At 40.8% G+C, this 20,669-nt stretch overlaps 1 protein-coding gene across 6 annotated transcripts in view; it reads left to right on the top strand.

Annotated features, from left to right (window-relative positions):
* Positions 1-411: 411 nt before the first annotated feature.
* Positions 412-20,669, top strand: part of lrrc3ca (leucine rich repeat containing 3Ca) — a 68,130-nt gene continuing 47,872 nt past the window's right edge. For 2 of the 6 annotated variants that reach the window (XM_063038016.1, XM_063038015.1), the window contains exons 1-3: positions 412-1,307; positions 10,092-10,187; positions 13,990-14,054. The gene's annotated coding sequence lies outside the window, so the exon portion shown is untranslated. The remainder of the gene's footprint in view (positions 1,308-10,091; positions 10,188-13,989; positions 14,055-20,669) is intronic. The other 4 variants (XM_063038017.1, XM_063038019.1, XM_063038018.1 and 1 more) reach the window with 3 other exon arrangements.

Here is a 20,669-nt window from a genome sequence, read left to right as displayed (position 1 = left end):
CATGAGCATAGTCATAGTCATAGTCATACTTTATTGATCCCAGGGGAAATTGGTTTTCGTTACAGTTGCACCATAAATAATTAAATAGTAATAAAACCATAAATAATTAAATAGTAATATGTAAATTATGCCAGGAAATAAGTCCAGGACCAGCCTATTGGCTCAGGGTGCCTGACCCTCCAAGGGAGGAGTTGTAAAGTTTGATGGCTACAGGCAGGAATGACAACATTACCCTATTATTTCTTTATTTTGGACTACTTAACTATTTTTGTAATTCACAGTGATGTTGTGTCCTTGCACTGCACTGCTGTCACAAAATTACAAATTTCACGTCACCTAAGTCAATGATACTAAACCCAGTTCTGATTCTGAGACCACAGCTAGTGGTTACTTCTGCTGTCTTGCACTTGCTCTCTTTATTATTGTATTTATTATAGCCATGTTTACTCCGTGAGCTTCATGCAAGCAAGGGATGTCATTGCACACTGCTGTAAATGACAATAAACTAACCGAATCTTATGGCAAACAGTAAAAGCTTAAAATAGCTGGCTGGTCAGGCAGCATCTGTGGTTGCAGTGACAAGTTCTTTTGGAATCAATACCTGTGACTGATGATACTACAATTAAATTTTGATGGATTAAAACTACTGTCTCAGCAAGTTATTAAATGTGGGAAGAGAGAATATTCTGTCATCTCAGTTCCAGTGCCCAGAGGTGATGAAGAGCCCTTTGAAGCGGGGCAAGGGCTGAGTGCTGTTCCCGAGTCGGTGATTCCTCCTGATGCTGTAAACAGGAGCGCGCTCTCCTCGTAGTTGTGGGAGGAGGCGATTCCTTCTCCTCGGCTTCTGCAGCAGTTCGGGGATCGGGTTCCAACGGAAACACACAACACACAGTCACAGCCTGCACAAAGAGAGACAAAAATCAGCCAAGGAAAGAGAGGTGGGGGGTGGTTGCTGGAAAGAGAGAATACATTAAAGATGACAACAAGCCAGACCAAGAATTCTCCCGGCAGCAACTGAAGGTTTGGGTTGGCAAGATATGTAGAAAACAACGCTTTCTCTCTCTCTCTCTCTCTCTCTCTCTCTCTCTCTCTCTCTCTCTGAGCAATAGAGAGGGGAAAGTAAATATAAGGAGGAGGTGGCTCGAATCAGAAGCTGTCTGCGAACCGACGGACTGACCGAAGACTGAAATAGATCGAGATTAAACAAGCGCCTGTTGCTTCCTCCTTTCCACCGCCCTGCCTTTCAGATGCAAAGATGCTGCGCTGTTTATAGGGGCGACTTGGCTCTCCAGAGCTGGCGACCACAGGTAAGTGAATAAGATTTCATTCACCTCTCCGTGCCGTGAGATGCTGAACGGAGAGTGGGGCTGGGAGAGACTCGGCTCTCTCTCTCTGGGATCCCGGGCTGGGCTGATGCACTCTCAGGCGGACACGGTCGCTGTCTCCGATCGCCCTGTTGTGCATCACTGGAAAGTAGGTTGAAGGGAAAGTCTTGGAATTGGGGAGGCGGTGGAGGAAACACTTTGCCAAACGAGGCTTGTACTTCCCCATTCTTCTCACCCCCCACAACACGTAAGGTTGGTTTCCTCAACAATGTAGAGCAGTTTTTAAAAGGGTCCTGTTGTATTTTTACTAAAAATGCTACCTCTCTCATTTAAAATTGTTTCACAGAACCAAAACTGATGTTAATCACAAACGACCCGTGAACGCGACCTCTCGTGGACAGCAGCTCCGGGGGAAATCGATACAATTTTTTTTCGCAAATCTTTTGTGTTAAGAATACTTATAACAGTAACAGTACCTGTAGTTATACTGCATTTTCTAGATATTTTCCCCCATCCTGGGGATTTCACTGCCTAATGGAGGGAGAACGCCTCTTCATATTTTTAAAAAAATCTAACATTAGCACTTGATATGCAGTAGCTTGCAAGGCTGTGGTACTAGGGAATAAGAGTGAATTAGGGCGGATGTTTTTCGCCCAGCACGGAAACAATGGGCTGAATGGCCGTCTTCGGCGCTGTAAAATTTTATGCTTCTAGCGTTAGGCTGTAACGCGTCAGTGTTTCTCATAGTGGAATACTTATCATTGGAAGTAACAACAAGGCAGCAAGTCTGAAACTGCAAGATTTCTCAAGCAGAATGATAATGATGAAGCCAAGAGGCCTCAGTTTAGTTTGATCTGTTGTGAAATGATTATCCATTTAATCTCACCTCCCCAACTAACCTCCCCAAACCCTGTACTATTTCTCCACTAGGTCTTAAATTCCGTTTCTCTCTTATTAAAACTAGCCCAACAATAAGTAGTTTACCCATTAAAACCTCACTTATAAAATCTTTAGTGGTATTCATGCAGCATTAACCATGCTTGATGTTTGTAGTGGGGACCTGCCAAAAGTAAAGCATTAGCCACAACCCTATCAGGAATAGTAAAATATTGTAGACTGTTGTATACCAGATCTGCTGATGAAGGCAGTAGATACTGAACTGCAACACCCAGGACACTTGCAGTGTTACATGACCATAGAATTTGGTTGGCAGGTTAAAGCCTTACTGTAAATTGCTCAAAGAGGGGAGTCATAAGACCATAAAACATAGGAGAAGAATTAAGCTACTTGGCCCATCGAGACTGCTCTGCCATTCCATCATGGCTGATTTATTTTATTTCTCAACCCCATTCTTCTGCTTTCTTCCTGTAACCTTTGATGCCCTTACTAATCAAGAATCTATCAACCTCCACTTTAAATATTCCCAATGTCTTGGTCTGCACAGCTATCTGTGGCAATGAATTCCACAGATCCACCACCCTGGCTAAAGAGGTTCCTCCTCGTCTCTGCTCCTTCCATTTTGAGTCTGTGCTCTCTGGTCCTAGATTCCCCCTTGAAAGAAACACCCTCACCACATCCTCTCCATCTAGGGCTTTCAATATTTGATCATTGTCAATGAGATTGCCCCTCATTCTTCTAAACTCCAGCAAATACAGGCCCAGAGCCATTAAACACTCCAGATTGTTTTACTATCTGGAGGATGGTCTTTCTGGCTCAGAAGCGGGTGGAGAGGTGTTGGGGAGAAGAGCAGAGCAGTTGTGATAGGTGATTCCATAATTAGAGGTGCAGAAAGCAGATTCTGTGGATGTGAAAGAGACACCTGGATGGTATGTTGTCTCCCAGGTGCCAGGGTCAGGAATGTCTTGGATCGAGCCCACAGCATTCTAAAGAGGGCGGGCGAACAGCCAGAAGTCGTAGTATGTATTGGTACCGATGACACAGGAGGAGGAGGAGGTACTGAAGAGAGTATATAGGGAGTTAAGCAAAATGCTGCAAAACAGGGCCTCCAGGGTAATAATTGCTGCCTGTGCCTCGTGCCAGTGAGGGTAAGAATGGGATGATTTGGCAGATGAGTGTGGCTGAGGAATTGGTGCAAAGGGCATGGATTCAGATTTCTGTATCATTGGGATTTCTACTGGGCAAAGTATGACCTGTACGAAAAGGATATGTTACATCTGAACCCGAGGGCGACCAATATCCTTGTGGGCAGATTTGCTAAAGAAGTTGAGGAAGGCTTAAAGTGATTTGGCTGGGGGATGTGAACTGGTGTGATAAGGTTGAGGATGGTGCAGTTGGTATACAAGTATATGCAGTGTAGTTAGACCGTGAGGAAGGACTGACAGATGATATGGCAAAATTACAGTCAGTGGGATGAGTTGCATTGTAACAACCTCAGGGTTCTGGAAGATGTGGCTGAAGAGATTGTGGAGGGTTTAGTAGTGATCTTTCAGCAAGAATCACCAGATTCTGGAATGGTTCTGGAGGACTGGAAAATTGCAAATGTCACTCCACTCTTTAAGAAGGGAGGGAGGCAGAAGAAAAGAAATGATAGGCCAGTTAGCCTGACTTCAGTGGTTGGCAAGATGTTGGAATCTGCTATAAAGGCCGAGGTTTCAAAGTACTTGGAGGCACAGGAATAAAGGCTTGGACTATTTTCTAAGTGGGGAGAAAATTCAAAAATTAGAGGTGCAAAGGGACTTGGGTTAACATGAGGTGCATTTGATAGTTCTGGGCCTGTACTCACTGGAGTTTAGAATAATGAGGGGGGATCTCATTGAAACCTACTGAATGGTGAAAGGCCTCAATAGAGCGGATGTAGAGAGGGGGTTTCCTATAGCAGCGGAGTCTAGGACCAGAGGGCATGGCCTCAGAATTGAAGGACGTCCATTTAGAACAGAGATGAGGAACATTTTCTTCAGCCAGAGGGCGGTGAATCTGTGGAAGTCATTGCCACAGATGGCTGTGCAGGCCAAATAATTATGTGTATTCATTCTTCTAAACTCCAGTGAGTACAGGCCCAAAGCCATCAAACACTCCTCTGAAAGAATATGGGGAAAAATAAGATGTGGAGAAATAAGTGCAACAAAGGGAATAACAAGGATGGTCTGAGAGCTGGCAAGAAGTAAATGGGCCAAATGGCCTCATTTTAAGTTGTAAGAAATTATAAATAAATACAAGGAGTGTTTTATGATCTTATTGGAGGAGGAATGTTGTGTAGGATATCTAGGGTGGTGGGAGTGTTTCTGTTCTTCATACATTTTAACGATCCACTGATGGAGATAAGCCCTCAGCTTAGCTGTGGAGGCAATGGCACAAAGCTGTGCGACTATTACAGTCTCACAGTTTAACAATAAAGGAGGATATCATACTCAAAAAAACACAACACTTATTGCAAAATTAGATGAGCACAAACTTACAGAGATTATATTATGCCTCAGTGAATGATTTGCTACATAACATAATCCAACACCCCTTTTCAAAGACCATTCGTGATTTTGTTCTATTCATTCCTCTTAGTTTAACGTCCACTACTGGAGTTATTTAGAACACGGCGAAGATTCAGATGATTCTCAGTTCCTTTGAGTAGGGATGGTTGTCAAACAATAGGTTTGAAAGGAAATGTAGGTAAGGAAAATGGTGCTTCACCTTAGCTATGACACAGCAGAGTTGGGAAACCCCAGCTAGTTCTACATAGGACACATTGTTTTCTAAACTGAGAGGTTAAAAAAAGGTGATTTTTCCCTCTATGGGCCTATGAATAGGGAGTTCTGGTTTTAGAAGGTGCTGAAGGACCAGTAATATAGCTCTAAATCAGGCTTGGAGAGGATCTTGTAAATGGTGATATGCTGTGTTTCTCTCTCTATGTGGGAAAGCTAGTATACTTGGGAAGAATAGATGAGTTATCACAGTAGGTCTTGCAGATAGATGGTAAATGGACCTACATTTATAACAAAAAAAAACACAGGCTGCATCACTGTCTGGTATGGGAGGAGGGGGAGCTACTGCACAGTACCGAAAGAAGCTGCAGAGGGTTGTAAATTTAGTCGGCTCCATCTTGGCTACTAGCCTACAAAGTACCCAGGACATCTTCAAGGAGCAGAGCCTCAGAAAGGCAGCGTCCATTATTAAGGACCCACAGCACCCAGGGCATGCCCTTTTCTCACTGTTACCATCAGGTGGGAGGTACAGAAGCCTGAAGGCACACACTCAGTGATTCAGGAACAGCTTCTTCCCCTCTGCCATCCGATTCCTAAATGGACATTGAACCCATGAACACCACCTCACTTTTAAAATATATATTATTTCTGTTTTTGCACAATTTTTTAATTGATTCAATATACATATACTGTAATTTATTTATTTATTTATTATTTTTTCTTCTAGATTATGTATTGCACTGAATTGCTGCTGCTAAGTTAACAAATTTCACAACCCATGCCAGTGATAATAAACCCAATTCTCATTCTGAGAAATTTAGCTTCCTTGTGTTATATTTCTCAGGGTAATCCATGAATCTGATTCTCATTCTGGTCAGGAAGACCCGTGAGTAACCTTGGAAAGATCTCCCATCCACTAAATGCGTTGAGAATAATGATAAAGGTTCACCTTGAAATAGTGGTGATTGGTCTTTCAGTGTGAGAACCAAGGATTGAAGTTAAATCTCTAAATTGACGATCAGCACAGAAACTGTTCTCGCCCTCTCTACAAAATCGGGATGCTCGTTTGGCCGTCTCATTCAACAAAACAAAACATTTCTAAAGCTGAATCTGAAATAAGTGCAAAGGTAGCCAGGTTGGATTTCCTTTCTGTACCATATGTGCTGGGAAATGCTAGAGTAGAATTTGCAGCCAAAAATAACTCAGCACCCTCTGGGATGTGGCGAAACAGGACAGCAGGGTAATTGTGCTTATTGGGTTTTGAGTATGCAAACATATTACTGAGACAGAAAAGGAGTGCTGTTGAAAAACATTGAGCGACAGTGATAAATGCAGGGCTTAATACCAAAGCTTTCAGTCAGCATTCAAAACCTCGTGCTTAAATGTACTTCTGTGCATGTAATGGAGTAGTTTTTTAAGGGGCTTTATATAAAAAGAAAGCTTCTTTATTGTGGGAGAAGAGAGTGAAGGTATAGAGAAGACACACGAAGGGTGGTGTGTATTTAGAATGAACTGCCAGAAATAATGGTTGGGATTAAACAATAAAAGAGATTAGCTTTATTTGTCACATATTCATTGAAACGTTGAAACATACAGTGAAATGAGCTGTTTGTGTCAACAACCTACACAGTCTGAGATGTGTGGTCAGCAGCCTGCAAGTGTCACAGTGCTTCCGGTGCTAACATAACATGGCCACAACTTACTAACCCAAACCCGTACGTCCTTGGAATGTGGGAGGAAACCCACACGGTCACGGGGAGAATGTGCAAACTCCTTACAGGACAGCGGTGGCAATTAAACCCTGATCTTACAGCCAGTGCTGTAAAGCAATTGCACTAACCACTACATTGCCGTGCTGCCCTTAAGGCCTTGAGATGGGCACATCAGCAATATTTAAAAACCATCTAGATGAATACATGGATAGGAGAGATTTAGAGAGCTATGGGCCAGATATGGGCAGATTGAACTAGCTTGCTGGTTAATGCAGTCAGCTTGGACAAGCTGAAGGACCAGTTTCTGTGCTCTATGACTTTATACAGACAACAGAATTACTTAATCTTAATGGGGTGCCACACTAGCTCGATCAGTGTCATTGAAACCAGACCAATCAGATTCATAAAACTGGGAGTGGGTCTTTTCAGAAACTGAAACAAAATTGATAAACCGATGAACCTGTGATGAGAGTGAATGGAGATAAAAGTGTAGGATGGACTTAAACAAGGAGATAATCATTTTTTGGAAATAGGTGTGGAATTATTTGAAATGCAAAACAAATATGACAATCTGAAGCATAATGTGATGTGAGCCATATGGTCCACCAGTAGCCCATTTTTACCTTTGATGAAGGGTTTCTTATCTTCCACTTTGTCTTGATCAATGGTGGTAGAGAAGATCAGAGTTCAAGAAAAAAATTGGGTTGGTTAACATTAGTTACGTGAGATTCTGAGGAGCTAGAAATCTCAAGCAACACACACACACACAAAATGCTGGAGGAACCCAGCAGCTGAGGAAAATGAACAGTTTATATCTTAGGCTGAGAACCTTCATCAGAACATTTCATTTATTTTGATGAAGGGTCTTCGCCTGAAATGCCGACTACTCAGTTCCATCCATAGGTGCTGCCTGATCTGCTGAGTTCTCTAACATATTGGATGGATAGCCACTAATCTACCAAAAGTAGAAATCAATTTGATCTTGATTAGAAGTAAATGAGTGTCAAGTTTGTAAATCTGCTGTGTCATCCATGGATTCCTCGCATGAAGGTACTGTTGTGGCTAATTAGAAAGAGAAGTATATTGGAATATAAGCACTCAAAGTTCCATGCTATTGACTGGCCTTTTGAACAAAGTACTCTTAATTTGTGATAAATGGCTCACCAGCTGAAAGCATAGAGGGAAATGTTTTGCACTTTCTCAGCAGTAAATTACTTTTGTGAACAATATTGTTCACGTGCACCCATTAACTGCATTGAAAGGTCAATCTCCAGACAGCCAAGGGATCTACTAAGTCACTTGAGCTTTGCCATGTCACTGTTGGGCGTGAAATGATTCATGGCTTCCATGTGAACCCTAAGAATTGTGTATTTGTAAAGATAAGGCACGCCCACTGGGATAAAATCAAAAACATTAAGGTTTTATTGCCTCTTGTTTTCCGTACTTTAACACGGAAATAGGTGGGTCCTTTTTAGTCAAGTCAAGGAGTTTGAGTCCCTGTGGGAGATGGTGCCATACTGAGCAGTCTGATTTCATGTTATTCTAACAAGATCTTGTGCACTGCATGGAAAATGAGTTCTCCTTCTCTCCTCCACCCTCCCTGATAAAACATAGATTACATTGTACTCTCTTTTCTTTTGGTGATCGTAAAGATAATCTCATAGTACATAGGGCATAGAAGACTACAGCATACACAGGCCCTTCAATCTACCCCTTCCCTCCCACATAGCCCTCCATGCATGTGCTTTTCTAGGAGTTTCTTAAATGCCCCTAATACATCTGCCTCTACCACCATCCCTGGCAGGACGTTCCACACACCCACCAGTCTCTGCATAAAGAACTTATCTCTGACATTCCCCTTATATTTCCTCTTATCACCTTAAAATTATGTCCCCTTGTATCAGCCATTTTAGCCCTGGGGAAGAAGTCTCTGGCTAACCACTCGATCTATGCCTCTTATCCTTTTGAACACCTCTTTTAAGTCACCTCTCATCCTCTTTCACTCCAAAGAGAAAATCCCTAGCTCGCTCAACCAACCTTCATAAGACATGCCTGCTAGTCTAGGTAGCATCCTGGCAAATCTCCCCTGCACCCTCTTGAAAACTTCCATGTCCTTCCTATAATGAGGTGATCAAAACTGAACACAATCCCAATTTATTTAAGTTTAAAATTAAATAAAAACTTTAATTACGCTTTATGCAGACCGAATAGTCCAACACTACTGTTTGTGGTTCATGCAAATCTCCTTCCAAACCTTCTCTTCTAACTGTGTTTACATTTCCATCTACTCCTTTGCCCCTCCCCCCATTGGGATGTTCTACTTTCCCCTTAAAATGTTCTGCACAATTTTCTGCAACCACTCTCTGTTCTACATCCTCACTGATCATGAGATAAAAGGGTTTTTATTGAATTATTAAACACAAGTGATTCTGCAGATGCTGGAAATCCAGAACAGCACACACAAAATGCTGGAGGAACTGGGCAGGTCAGGTAGCATCTACGGAGAGGAGTAAACAGTCAATATTTCGGCTAAGACCCTTCACCAGGAATGTAAAGAAAGGGGACAGAAGCCAGAATTAACAGTTGGGGATAGGGAGGGAAGGAGTACAAAAACTGTCAGGTGATAGATGAGACCAGGTGAGGGGGAAGGTGGGTAGGTGGGGGTGGGAGGATGAAGAAGTTGGGAGGTGATAGGTGGATGAGGTAAAGGCTGAACAAGGAGGAATCTGAAAGGAGAGGACAGTAGAATATGGGAGAAAAGTAAGGTAGGAGGAACATCAGAGGGAGGTGATGAGCAGGTGAGGAGAAGAGAAGGGGTAAGAGGGGACCCAGAATGGGGAATGGATAAAGGAAGAAGGGGGAGGGGGAGATATTACCAGAAGTTGGAGACCTTGGTGATCATGGCATAAGGCAGGAGGCTACCCTGATGAACTACGAGATTTCCTTCCTTTCCAGCCCTGATGAAGAATCTTGGTCCAAAACGTTGACTGTTTATTCTTTTCCATAGATGCCTGACCTGCTGAGTTCCTCAAGCATTTTATGTGTGTTACTGAATTCTTCATCAGGTTTATATTCTAATCATGACCCCCAATTCTACCCTTTCCTAAAGATGTAATAGGTGGTCAGTGGTGTAGTGTCATCTGTACCGGACTTCAAGGTGAATGGTTCTGGGCTCGAATCCAGCCGGCTCCTTGCATGCTTTCCAACCGTTCTGGATTGAGTGTTGAACTAGCAACTTGGCCTTGTAAAAAAACAGACAAATGCTAAGGAAGTGACAAAGATTGCTGTCCGATGTGCCACAAGGCGCGGAGAGGAACAACAACTAAAGACAAAAGTACGTTGTTATGTCCATCCTATAAAAATCCTTGACTATCTCCTTTGTTATCTTCAATCTTTAGAAAAAAGACATTATTCTGACAAATCCAAACACAAGAGGTTCTGCAGATGCTGGAAATCCAGAGCAACACACACAGAATGCTGGAGGAACTCAGCAGGTCAGGCAGCATCTATGGAGAGGAATAAAGAGCTGATGTTTCTGTTAACCCAAATATCTAACATCATCTTATTTCCAATGCTTTGTGTTTTCCACACAGTTTGAATGAAAATCACTGATTTATAATTTTTTGGGGAAAGCAGAGTTGCAGGATGTAGTCATGAAACTGTTACCATGAAGTAAAAAAAAATCTCCGTCATCATCAGGCTCTGTAAATTTAGGATCCCTATTAGAGATAGAAAATGCGAAGTCCTAACATTGTAGTTACAACAAATTCTCAAAAGAAACTAGATGGAATAGTCAGCATTGCAAATGCACCATAGAGGCTGCAGGAAAATCATTATATAATGGATATTGAATGTCAGTGTAGATTGGTCTGCCTGTCAGTATAGATTTATTGCTGTGCTGTGTAGATTCTTTTCAAGATACGCTGTCACAAGTTTGAAGCCTGTGTAGTGAGGCACTGGAAGACTAACACAATTAGACGATGCATTATCCTATTTTTACCCTTTATCTCTCTTTCTTCATTTACCTATCCCTTTCTCATTCATATGTATTCACCTCTGCATTTTTTTCTGTTCATTTTTCTCTCTCTCTTTCCATCTTATATTTGCTGGACTGAAGGAGATCATGATAACGTCCTGCATTATAAATGATTTCAAATAAACAGACCCAGAAGTATCTGTTATTATTAAAACAGATACCTTGTTGAGGTCAAATGGTTGAAAAGATAATAATCCAGAGCTTTTGTTAATATTAATGGTTGAAAAAAACTGATTAAAAATATCTTTGTTGCTGAGACTATCATAAATTCGATGAGATGGGCTCATGCAGATAAAATTTTCGCCTGTTTGGTGCTTCGAGCTGCGTAGATTGGAAAATTATAAGTTGAATTCTCTGTCCTGTGTTTAACCGATAAACCTTAGCTTTGGCAGCAGTTATCAGAGTCTATGAACCATGAAGAATATTTACCAGACTTTCTATACAATTACTGGTTCAAAAATGTAAATCTGTGGCCATTATGTGAGGATTGAACTGGCACAGCTATTGTGCCTATTGTGACTGAAAATTAAAGACCATAAGACATAGGAGCAGAATTAGGCCATTTGGCTCATCTAGCTTGCTCTACCATTCCATCATAGCTGATTTATTATCCCTCTTAACCCTATTCTCCTGCCTTCTCCCTGTAGACTTTGACATCCTTAATAATCAAGAACCTATCAAACTCCGCTTTAAATATAGCCAATGACTTGGCCTCCACAGCTGTGTGCGCCAATGATTTCCACAGATTCACCACTCCTTGGCTAAAAAATTCCTCCTCATCTCTGCTCTAACAGGACAGGACTTCCTTGTTGAATCCTTAGTCTCATGCTGGAAATATGGTCTATAAGCGGATGCACTGGAAGTCTTCAGGGATCTGCTGAACCAGAGCTTATGGCCACATCTTTGGCGAGGAAGTGGGAGTCTGATGTAACTATGGACCTATATCCATGGGATGATATTTCCTTGGCTAATGGGAGAACCGCTTGAAGCTTCCAAATGAAATATTAGAATCTGAAGTGAGCTGAGGTCTTGTTACAGGAGGGAAGCTGAGCTTATATTAGTAAAATGAAAGCCTTGTAAATTATTAACAATCATTTTTGATGCCTGGTGTGTTACTCGTAAAACAGAAAACACTTCTTGTCAGAGTGGAATCAATATGCAAAAGTGAACATGGAAGGAGCAGTAAGAAAACAGTGCCTCACTTAAAAATCTGGACATATCTGCAAACAATGTATTGAAATCAATGTACTTGTAACCCTTTGGGTGGGTTGGGCAAAATGACATGAGTTCCAATGTTGGGGTCTGACATGCTGTGACCTAATGATGCAAGTCTGGGTTGTGTAATATCTCAGGCTATTTAAAACTGTGCACTTGGATATGCAAATGAGGAGTTCACAGAGCCGACTCGATTGGCCAAATGGCCTTGTCCTGTTACTATGACTTATGTCTGTGATTAAAATCTGATTGAGGAGCCTTCTGGGAAATTTGGACTGTGCCAAACTCAGCAGGCCTGGTGTCTATTCCACTGAAATTTCTTCTAGGTTTCAGTGTGATTTAATTAATTGCTGTGATGTTAAAAAAAACACACTTAGTTATATGTAATTAAAAATTGCCTTGACACTGAAGCAAAGGAGACTGGGGTGTTGGGGGTGACCCTATAGATGTGCATAAGCTTATGAAAAGCATAGATAGGATAGATAGTCAAAATACTTTTCTCTTGCTAGGGACATCAAGAACACGAGGGCATAGGTTTATGGTGAGAGGAGGGAGATTAAACGGGTAAGTTTTTTTAAACACAGGAAGTGGCTGATATCTGAAACATGCTGGCATAAGAGATGAAATCAGATAAAATTACTCCATTTAAGAGGCATTTAGACAGATACTAAAAAAAGGCAAGGATTAGGAGGAAACGGTCTTCATATAGCTGAAAGGGATTACTGTAGATGGGCAAAAAGTTTGGCAAGAACATAGAGGGGTGTAGGGCCCATTTCTATTCTGTATGAGTACATGACAATGGTTGGATCATAGACGAATGAAGCAAAATCAAGAATGACAGAACAATAGATAAAGATTACCTTTATTTGTCACCTGTCCATTGAAACATACAGTGAAATGCATCGCTTCCATGAAATCAAGTCAGCGAAGATTGTGCTGGCAGCCTACAAGCATTGCCATGCTTCCCATGCCAACATAGCATGCCCAGAACTCACCAATACCAACCATACATCTTTGGAGTGTGGGAGGAAACTGGAGCACCCAAAGGAAACCCACATGGTCGCGGGGAGAAGGTACAAACTCATCACAGACAATGGCGGGAATTGAACCCTGATTTGTGATTGCTGGTGCTGTAAAAGTGTTATGCTAACCACCACACTACTGTGCCGCCCCTCAGTTAGTCATGCAGCATGTGTGGAAAGTTAAACAAAATGTTGTTTTGTGTGAGGGTTCTCTTTCCACAGGTGCTGCTTAACTGAGTGAGTTCTTCCAGAAGTTTCTGATATTGTTTCAAATCTCAGCATCTGCAGTATTTTTTTTGTTTCCAGAGAGGACTGCTGTGAGCTCCAGAGTATTTTACTGGCTGCACTCATTCCCACCCCACCCACACCTTGAACTTCTTTAATTTACCTCAGAGCTAAACTTGTATCAAAAGGACCAAAAGTAAAGATGGGACATAAATTAATGGAGTTCCCATGCAGCCCCAGTTCTCTTGTGAGTTCTCAACAATCATTGCTCTGTGATCTCCCACATGGGTGAAAAGGAACATTGCATGGGGAATAATATTATTTTGTTGTGCACAGTTCAATTGCTCTGGGATTTGCCTAGCCAAATTTCTGGAATGATGCTAAATGACCCGGAGTGGTCATTCTGCTCTGGGTAAGGTCAATTTTCAATCACCAACAACAAAAAAAACACATTATTTTGTTATCAAGTGTTTACTATATGTAGCAATTGTTTCACAAGCTTACAATTCCAGGACACGAGAAATGTATTTCAGGAATGGAAGTATAGGCACATGGATGAAAGAAAACTGGAAGGCTTTGTGGGAGGGAAGGGTTAGATTGATCTTAGATTAGGCTGAAATGTCCGTACACATTATGGGCTGAAGGGCCTGTGCTGTGCTGCACTGTTCTATGTTCTATGTTCTTTGAAAATCTGATGGTGACGGGGGCATGTTGCAGGGGATGTTAAGCTGGTATAGAAAGTGTGGTTTACCACAAAGTAAGATGAATTTATATTAATGACATGATCCATTGTAACAGATAGAACTGACCACTTGATGGAAGTTATACAGCGATGAATGGAACCCTTTTCAGAAGAGCATAAGGTAACAAAAATCTAACAAAGAGAACCTAAAACAAAAGAAGAAATGAATTTTCTTAAAATGAACTTTCTTTTTTAAAACAAAAAACTTTCTTGAAATGAACTTTCTTTTTTAAAACAAAAGAAGAAGTGAACTTTCAAATCCCTTACTCACTCTTCCTTCAGTTAGTCCTGATGAAGGGTCTCGGCCTGAAACGTCGACTGCACCTCTTCCTACAGATGCTGTCTGGCCTGCTGCGTTCACCAGCAACTTTGATGTATGTTGCTTGAATTTCCAGCATCTGCAGAATTCCTGTTGTTTGCAAAGAAATGAATTAGCTGTAATTATAGATTTGTAGACTTGGTCAAGGACAGAGATTAATAGGTTAATAGAGGTTAAATTAGTCAGGATGACTAAATTTAGAAATTTAGTTTAGGATTGTGGATAATGTGAATTGTGTTCTGACAGAGTTTCATTAATGCAGTTTTGAAAAACAGTTGACTGGGGAAATTACCAGAGAGCAGATTGTGAAGTGACTGAAAGAGGAAAGGCAGTGTATATCACTTGGTGCCAGTGTTTAGTCAGATTGTACCAGCTCTGTGAGACTTCATTAATCCCCCTCCACTGCGCCTTCTCACAACAGAGAAGCATTTCCTCATTTATTTATTCACTTCTTTTAATGTGACTAGTTAATCTGCTGCCGCCTGTGAATTCCAGACTTGTTCTGATGAAGGGTCCTCAACCTCTCTCACCACAACTCTGAAATGATCACTAAACTGTTCCCACAACCTATGGACTCACTTGCAAGGACTCTACAACTCATGTTATCAGTATTATTTTTTGTACTTATTTATGTTTATATTTATTGTTTTCTTTTTGTATTTGCAGTTTGTCTTCTTTTGCACATTGGTTGCTCATCAGTCTTTGTGTGTAGTTTTCCATTGATTCGATTGTATTTCTTTGTCTACCGTGAATGCCTGCAAGAAAATGAATCTCTGGGTACTATTTGGTGACATGTACGTACCTTGATAATGAATTTACTTTGAGCTTTGAACCTAAAACATTAACTATGCTATGCAGACTACACGTGCTGCTTGACCTACTTAGTGTTTTTTGTATTTCTGTTCTGATTTCAAAATTTTAGCATTTTAATTTGTACAATTTTCATATTACAGACCACATCAACTCATAGTTACGAAAGGAAAAAATATTCATGTCACCCCTCTTCCACCTGCCAATCATTTTGTACCCATGATCTCTGGTTAACCTGTTCTGCCATTGAAAACAGTTCCTCATTTATTATGCCATCAAAATCTTTCATGACTCAGATTTCATCGAGCCTTAGTTAATCTTCCCTGCTCATAGGAATATGGGAACTAAATCACTTATCACCTTAGGTCTGTTTAGGACAATCATGGTGGTTCTGCGACCTTCTCATTTGTGCAAACAACGTAGCCCAATGAATGTACTGAATAGGTGGACGTAGCAGCAATGTGACAATCAGAATCAGGTTTATTGTCACTGACGTATGCCGTGAAATTTGTCGTCTTGTGGCAGTAGTACAGTGTAATACATAATAAAAAATACGATAAGTTACAATAAGACATATAAAAATTCTTCACGATTAGTGCAAAAAAAGGAGAAAAATAGTGAGGTAGTTGGGGGTTCATGAATCATTCAGAGAGCTTCAGAATCAGAATAGAATCAAATTTATTAGCACTGACCTATGTCATGAAGTTCGTTGTTTTGTGGAAGCAGAACAGTGTAATGCGTAAAGAAATGCTATAAGTTACAATAAGAAATATTAAAAGATAAATAAGCAGTGCAAATAGGGAGCAAAATCGTGAGGCACTGTTCATGGGTTCATGGGCCTTTCAGAATTCTGATGTTGGAGGGGATGGAGCTGTTCCTAAAACAATGAATGTGTGTCTTCAAGCTCCTGTACCTCCTCCCTGTTGCTCGTAAAGGGAAGAGCGCATGTCCTGGGTGGTGGGGGTTCTTAATGATGGATTCTGCCTCTTTGAGGCATCGCCTTTTGAAGATGACCTTGATGGTTGGGAGGCTGGTACCCATGATGTTTACAACTGAGTTTACAACCCTCTGCAACTTTTTCAGTCCCGTGCATTGACACTCCATACCAGATGGTGATAAAACCAGTTAGAGTACCTTGGTACATCTGTAGAAATATACCAGAGTCTGTGAAGATATACCATTTTGTTGATGGTCCCACTAGGAAAAACTTTGGTGGCATTCAGGCCAGGCCAAAGTATTGGGGGACAGTGTGGGGAATGTGGTCTTGACTGAACAATGGGGGAAGTGAGATTGATGTGTTAGTATAGGGGTGTGGAACATGGGAGAGGGGATCTAGTAGGATACAAGGTAGATATGAAACTTACTTCAGTGGGGTCCTGGTCCAGTGCTGGAGAGTAAGGATCTAGTCATCCCAAGAGTGTCCAATGATTGTTCTGTTCTGACTTTGACACCTAAACCTCCAGATTCACTTTTGAATGTGTCATGGGATTTGCACAAAATTTTGTTTGATTGGCAGCCTGTTTTTGAAAAGCAAATCATGGTAGCTTAACTATGCTTTCCTACATTTAAAAAAATTGATATAGTTTTCACTTTTAAATGTGGGTGGTCTATCAGTAGCCTTTAGCATTGATAAAAAAGTTCAAAGTTCAAAGCTCAAAGTAAATTTATGATCAAAAATTTATGATATGTATTTCAGAGGTGCCAGGAGGCAAAAGGAAGTCATACACATGAAATACACTCAGTGGTCACTTTATTAGGTACCTGCTCATTAATGTAAGTATCTAATCAGCCAATCATGTGGCAGCAACTCAATGCATAAAAGCATGCAGACATGGTCAAGAGGGTCAATTGTTGTTGTTCAGACCAAACATCAGAATGGGGAAGAAATGTGATCTACTGTAAATGATTTAGACTGTGGAATAATTGTTGGTACCAGATGAGTTGGGGGTTTTAGTATCACAAGTTAAGGGTTGACTGATCTACCTTGCATATTTCTATGAACAGGGGAAGCATGAGACAGCCAGGTAATGGTCTATATACTCTTATTTGACCCCATAACCTTTCTATCACCAGGAGAGTCTACTCCCACCTATGTGACCTCATCAACCCAACCCTGCCCCTGCCTCAGCTCAACAGTTATTGAGACTCCCAGCCATGATCAAGCATCAGCTTTATTTGCCATATACATTTACATTTATTAGAAATTTGGGGTGGTGTTTTGACATGATATGCAACAAAAAACAATTCAACAAACATTCAACAAATATAAAGAATAAAGAATTACGTAAAATATAAAGTTAGTGTTTTGAAGTATAGATATGCAATAAAATATGCATAAATACATAAATACCAGCATGCATAAACAACATTATAAAAAGCGGTAACACACATAAAATGCTGGAGGAACTCAACAGGCCAGAAAGCATCTATGGAAGAAAAGTATAGTCGACTTTTCGGGCCAGGACCCTTCAGTAGGAAGTCTCAGCCCAAAATGTCGACTGTACTTTTTTCCATAGATGCTGTCTGGCCTGCTGAGTTCCTCCAGCATTTTGTGTGTGCTACTTGCATTTCCAGTATCTGCAGATTTCCTCTTGTTTATAGAAAGTGGTTTAAGGTGTTTGCAGTGACTGAGATAATAGATAGATCGGGGCATGGGGGGCTGACTAGAATGGTTGATCAGATTAACTGCCTGGGGGAAGAAATTTATAAGATGGCATGAAGTTTTTGTTTTAATAGCCCTATAGAGCTTTCCAGAAAGGAGCTTTTAGAAAAGGCAGTTTTCAGGGTGGGAACTGTCCGCAATGATTTTTTTCCTTCCCACTTCTTTGTCCTGGGCACATACAATGACCTTTTCAGCTGACCTGACAGCTCATTGTAGCTTTCATACATTGCGAGAGGATATTGCACCACGCCAGACAGTAATGGCTGATGTGAGGATGCCAAAGTAGAACTGCATCAGTATCTCCTGGGGAAGATGGCATTTTACAAACTGCCGCAAGGCGTACAGCCTTTGCTGAGCTTTTTGGTTAATGAAGGAGATATGGTTCTCCCACATGAGGTCCTGCAAAATAATAATGCCCAGGAATCTAAATGTTGAAAGATGTTAACCGTAAAATTGTTAATGATGAGTGGGTGGAGAGGAGACACATTTCTCCTGAAGTCTGTAGTTTTGAGGGAGACTTTGTTACCTGTAGTTTCCGTGAGTTCAGAGCTTTTCTTTCCACTGTTCTCCCTCATAATACCAAAGTCTTCATTTTATTATATAAAAGTTGGGGGAATTTAATGCCATATCTAAATTCCCAATTTGTTCCCTTAGCTGGAGGGAAGATAATGGGGAGGAAATATTCCATGGATAGGCTGTGAGTGGAAAAGCAGAGGAAAATGACACAGGAAATTTACTGAAGGATACAGGGATAGTGTCAAAATAACTGTTTCGGGTTGGACAATGAACCCATGAACACTATCTCACTATTTTTGGTTTGCTCTCTTTTTCCATACTTATTTATTTTTTATACTGTTGGAAATAATTTGTAAGAAATATACTGTATATTTCCTATTATAATTTATAGTATATTTTATGTATTGTACTGATGCAAAATAACAAATTTCACGACATACTGTGTGTCAGTGATAATAAATGTGATTCTGATTCTGCTTTTGAAAGGTTAAACAGACTCTTTGTCATGAATTAAAGATGATAAACATTAACTTTATTTGCCACGTGTACATTGAAACATGCAGTGAAATGTGTCATTTGTGTCATTGTTTGTGTTGCGCTGGAGGGCAGCCTGCAAGTGTCGCCACGCGTCCAGCGGCAACACAGCACGTCCAAAACTCACTAACCCTAACCTGTATGTCTTTGGAATGTGGGAGGAAATTGGAGCTCCCAGAGGAAACCACTCTGTCACAGTGAGAACATACAAACTTCTCTCAGACAGCGGTGGGAATCGAACCCTTATCAATGATCACTGGTGTTGTAAAGGGATTGCACTAACTGCTGTGCTACTGTCCCCACCCTCTTTTCCATGTGTTATACTTTAATATAAAAAAAGGTTGAGGCTAAATTTCATCCTTTAGGAAGCTTATATATTTATTTACTTCAAGCCTGCTGAGCGCACATATCTGCTGATATAGCCCCTACATACAGAAAGCAAACAGTGTTTGTCAAAGATCAAAACAGTGACAAACATCTTAAACCCTGTTGGCTTGCAGCAGGACAATTATCAGCTATATACCTTTAGCTATTTATTACTACAAGAATTATAGATGTTACTGCATTCAGAAAAACATGTTCTGCTGTTGCTGATTCCATGTACATTCTGTTGCCTGGAACAGCACATCTCATTTGCAAGTCTCGTATATTTTTATTTGCTGAGTCCACACTTGAGCGACTTCCAGTGTGTTCTCATAGATTGGGTTCACCTCTTGATAACAACCGCCTCAGAATTCACTCGTCGCTGATCCTGCGCAGTGACCCGTCCTTTAACATCTCACCATCGTGTCTTGTGATAACTTTCTTAATTCAGCTAAAAACTCAGCCACTGTTTTTACTGGTTTTCTTAAATATGAATCAAACTTAAGCATTTGCCCAATCTTGCTGGGCTTTGGGTTAAAGAAATCCTTCAACAAGCTTCTTAAATTTTTCTGACAAGGTTTCTCTGGGCTCAGCAGGTTTCTCATTAAACTACATGGATGGGCTTCCACACTATTTAGGATAGACTCTCGTTCTTTTATTTCATCAGCAATGTCTTTTGCAACAGGGATAGGCAACAATACTTACAGAATATTCCTCCCAGGTCTGGGTTTAAGAGTTATATGCTGTCTATTGTAGCTACTTTATTTTCATAGAATATAGAAGAGCAGCACAGTAGAGGCCCTTTGCCCATAATGTTGTGCTGACCTATTAACCCACTCTCAAATCCTTCCCTTCCACATAGCCCTCCATCTTTCTTTCATCTATGTTCCTTTCTAAGAGGCTCTTAGATATCTCTATCGTAACTGCCTCTACCATTACCCCGGCAGTGCATTCCATGCACCCACGACTCGCCATGTGAAAAAAAGAACATCTCTCCTATACCTTCCTTCACTCACCTTAAAATTGAGTATTCACCATTTCTGTCCTGGAAAAACGTCTCTGTCCACTCTATCCATGCCTCTTATCATCTTGTACACTTCTATCAAGTCATCTCCCATCTTCTTTTGCTCAAAAAGAAAAGCCTGAGCTCGCCTTCACCTAAAGTGTGTTTAGAATATGCGAGTTCCCTAGTTATAGAACCAACAAGTTATTTTGTAGTCACTAAGGCAATTAGTAAGGATAGAGCTATCACCGAAACATCCTTTATAGAGGATATCAACATTCAATCAATAATAGGGGATGTATAACAACATATCAAAATTCATATCACAGAGCTTAAAAATACACTCCTACTCATATATACATCGCATTAATTGAAGCAAATGGCACAGATTAATCCAAAGATTAGCTAGATAAACACACAAGGACGTAACAAATAGAAAGTTCATTTAGTTAATAGAAGGAATGAAGCTTAGTGGGATGTGTCTCTTCTAGAGGGGCTTGCTGGGAATGGCCAATTTCTTTGTTATATG

Source organism: Mobula hypostoma, chromosome X1 (assembly GCF_963921235.1).
Source record: "Mobula hypostoma chromosome X1, sMobHyp1.1, whole genome shotgun sequence".
Classification (NCBI taxonomy): Eukaryota; Metazoa; Chordata; class Chondrichthyes; order Myliobatiformes; family Myliobatidae; genus Mobula; species Mobula hypostoma.
The sequence above is the reverse complement of the archived record's forward strand: the minus strand, read 5'-3'. Positions and strand labels throughout refer to the sequence as shown.